We start from the raw sequence: 4,116 nt of genomic DNA, 5'->3' as shown, positions 1-4,116 counted from the left end.
CCAGTGTGCAAGGCTCTGGGTCAGCCCCAGCATCCCGGATCCCAATTACGAAGTGGTTGGCCTTATTTATACCTTGCCTCAGAACACTGTAGATTTAGCAGATCTCCGAGGACCTCTGTGCCCACAGACCAGAGGCGGGAAGCAAACACAGCCAGACTTACTCCCAGCAGGGAGTATCCTTCCCTGATACTGGTTTCTTCCGGCAGAACAGACACTTTTCAGTGCTTCATCCTCTCAGGGCTCCTGGGACCAGGAGGGACTTGGACTTTCCATAGCGTGTGCTTTCTTGCAGAAGGCTTCAGGGACTCGGACAGACTCTGCCTGGTGCGCACAGTGTGGGAAGCAGGAAGCACTTCTTTTTGTTTTGTTCTGTCTTTCAAGATAGAGTTTTCTCTGTGTAGCCCTGGCTGTCCTGGAACTCACTCTGTAGACCAGGCTGGCTGTGAGCTCACAGAGATCTGCCTGCCCCTGCCTCCCGAGTGCTGGGATTAAAGGTGTGCGCCACCTCACATGGCTCAGAGTTTTTTGTTTTGTTTCAAATTCTTTAGAAATGTACTTATTTTGAAATCTTAACATTAGGAATATATTCCTCATACCAAATGGTTGATACAGTTACCGCCAGGCTTTGCCTCCTTAGCTGTTTAGCTGCTCTCTCTCTCTCTCTCTCTCTCTCTCTCTCTCTCTCTCTCTCTCTCTCTCTCCCTCTCCCTGTCTGTCTCTGTGGGTGTGGGTGTGGGTGTAGCAGTTCTGGTGCTACTTTGTCTGCTGGTTCTGTGCCCCAAACAAGAGCAAGGCAGCCAGGCTGCCTTCCAAGACCCCCCAGTGCAATGGGAGTGGCAGGTGGAAAGAGCAGCAAGTGAAACAGCAGGCTTTGTCCCTGGGGAGGGCAGGGTAGTGACTGGGAACAGGCTGAGGGGGCTGCGCCCAGCCGGGACACATTAAGATACACACAGAGAGGTGGCAGGTCTGAGGCGAGCTGGAAAAACAAACCAGTGGGTGAATGGGGACCCATCTTCAAGTCTGGTGCACTTTTCTGTACTTAGTGCAAGGCTTTGGCTAGAGTCCTTTTGAGGAGGTCCAGTTCCCACTCTGCACAAAGAGGCATAGGTGGCCATTGCTGGGTCTGAAGTTCTCAGGGAGCCTGTGAGGAGCAGGAGGCTTACAGAGTCCATCCAGCCTTTGCCTCTGTGCTCCCAGCCAAGAGAAACTCAATTTTGTCCAGGAGAAAAAAATTCATAAAGAGATATGGAATGTTTGCTTAACACAAACAAGTAGCATTCGCTTGGATGCTAAACGCTGATTTTAAGGGGCCTTCCTTGGAGGGAGCAGGAGCAGAGAGGCAGGACAGAGGCAGGGCAGGGCTTCTGTGCGGAGGGAGGTGGGCTGTGTGGAGAGTTTGATACACTTGTCTTTGGTGGCAAACAAGTGACACTTAGTTCCCACACAGCACTGGGTTGTGTTGAGTTTAAGGCAAGAATGGTAGAGTCGTCACTCTCCAAGATTTTGAGCATGGCGTTGCACATCTGTGTCTCCGTCTACTCCACAGGGGTGAAAGGCCACCCTTGCATGCTGCTGTCTCAGTCAGTCAGAGTTCTATTGCTGTGAAGAGACACCGTGACCATGGCAAGTCTTACAAGGAAAACCATTTCATCGAGGTCTAGCCTGTTATTGCCACGGCGGGAAGCATGGTGGCATGCAGGCAGACATGGTGCTGGACAGGTACTTGAGACTTCTACGTCTGGATCTGCAGGCAGTAGGAAGAGACAGCCACTTGTCCTGGCTAGAGCTTCTGAGACCTCAAAGCTCACTCCCTAGTGACACACTTCCTCCAACACGGCCACGCCACCCAATGGTGTCACTCCCTCTCAGCCTTTGGGAGCCGTTAGTACTTAAACTGCCACAGCTACAGATAAATCAGTAATGACAAAAACTTGACGAGAGGCCAACCGACAGAGTGCTATAAATTGGCTATTGCACTCAGGAGGTTGACCAGATTTTTGAGTATTTGAGCGTTTTGGTTTTGTGTGTGTGTGTTTTTGTTTTTGTTTTTGTTTTGAGATGTCATGTGTCAGTGCTCCCAGCAGAAGCCAGCCAATGAGCCTTCACCAGCTGTATCTCCGCACTTCCTGGAGGGTTTCCATGGAGACTCCAGTGAGAGCTGACACAACCCAGGAGATGGAGGAGGAGCGGGTGGGCTACAGTGCCTGCGTGCTAACCATTGACCCCAGGAAGCAGCTGGCGCTCGTGACCAGAATATCCATGACGCATCTCAGAAGTGGAACTGGATAGCGTCCCTCTGCGGCACCGAGTTATTGTCCTCAGAAACACCCCAGCGCCTCTAATACTGGCTGCTTAGTGGAGGTTATCTTGGTGAATGAAGTTGAGATGGGCTTCCTGGGGCTGTGTGGGGGTGCTGAATTAAACAGCACCGTTAAATATCTCCTCTGATGATGGAGTAATCAGACCACGAGAGGCTGGATATGTCTGCTGTATGTCAGGGGAACGCAGGCAAACAGCCAGTTACGTCTGAGATGTGGAAGGCTTTATACACACACATATAAGGCCCCTACCCCCAAGGGGGAACAGTCTCATCCTTAGAACTTGGTTCACATGGCCGTGGGTGTTGAGAAGTCTTAAGATCTGCAATTGGCAGCTGACCGTTCAGGAGGAGCGAACGAGGTGCCAAAGTTCAAGTCTGAAGGCCCAGAGGCAGCCAGTGGCTCAGGCTGATGATGTCAGCAGGGAGCCCTGCCTTCTCCTCAGACACTGCCTTTTAGGCCAGCGCATACCTCGAGCTGACTGTATGGAGCTCACATTTGGAAGGATAATTTGCATCGCTTACTCTACCAGTTCAAAGGCTAATTAAATCCCTGAACACTTTCACAGGCTTATTACTGCCTCATCAAGTTGACATTTAAAATTAGCACACACCTGTGGAGCAGATGCTGGGGTGCAACGCAGGGACCCTCTGCCACATGGCCGCTGTGGCTTGTCTTATGAGCCTTGACTGTAGTTGGACTAGAGAGCCAAAGATGAAAGGCAAGACCGTAACAATTTCTACAGAAGAAAATAGGGCATAGGACTGTGTATACATGGGTGTGTTGTTTTCCAGGAGAAGTTGCTCCCTGAATCAGTATGGCAGGCAGTAGTACCGTGCAGTTAGCACTGGGCGTGCCTTCTGTTCTGCTAGGCCAGTGTCTGGGCTCTCGGGATGGGGAGTGTGTTGGTTGATCTTCCCTGCTTGTTTCACTGCATTTGGGGCCGCCTGGGAGATCACTTGTGGGTGTGTCTGTGGGGGGCATTTCCAGACAGGACTAAGGAGAGAAGACAAACTCTCCATGCAGGTAGCACTGTTTCATGATCCGAGGTCCTGACTGAAGACGCACGGTGACCAGACGCTGCGCCCCTGCCACTGCGCCTTCCCTGCCATGATGGACTTTGTGCCCAAACTTTGCACCAAAATAAACCTTTTCTTCCTTATGTTGCTTTCTGTTGGGCATTTTGTTACAGCAACGGAAGCGGTGACTAATCTAGGAGAAGATGAGTGAACGAGAGAGGACATAGTGAAATGCTGTCACCACCAAAGACACCACTGACAGGGAAAATACCGTAGGAGCCAGAGGTCGGGGTGACAGCTGTGAGACAGCGCTGTCTGGACACGATGGGCAGCGGTCCTCATGGCTTCTCATGTATCCGTGGTTGTTATACAAGGTCCATACATGGCCAATCGAGTCAATATTCCAGCATGGGGTGGGGGCGGGGGCAGGGCGGCTCACAGGCCCCTCTCCTAGTTGAGAAGCTATAGGCAGGTGATGGTTATTGTGGGGGAGAAAGTCACTTTTCTTCAGGGGTGGGGATCCTGGTAAGTTGCCCATGTGACAGTCAATAGCCCTGCCTCATGTATGTATGTTTGTATGTATGTATGTGTGTGTGTATGTATGTTTGTATGTATGTATGTATGTATGTTTGTATGTATGTATGTATGTTTGTTTGTATGTATGTATGTTTGTTTGTATGTATGTATGTATGTTTGTATGTATGTATGTATGTATGTATGTATGTATTGTCACCTACCTATTTATATACAACATGAAAGTGGGAAAGGGCTGTGTGTAT

This window comes from Acomys russatus, chromosome 8 (assembly GCF_903995435.1).
Source record: "Acomys russatus chromosome 8, mAcoRus1.1, whole genome shotgun sequence".
Classification (NCBI taxonomy): domain Eukaryota; kingdom Metazoa; phylum Chordata; class Mammalia; order Rodentia; family Muridae; genus Acomys; species Acomys russatus.
Note: the sequence above shows the minus strand (reverse complement) of the source record.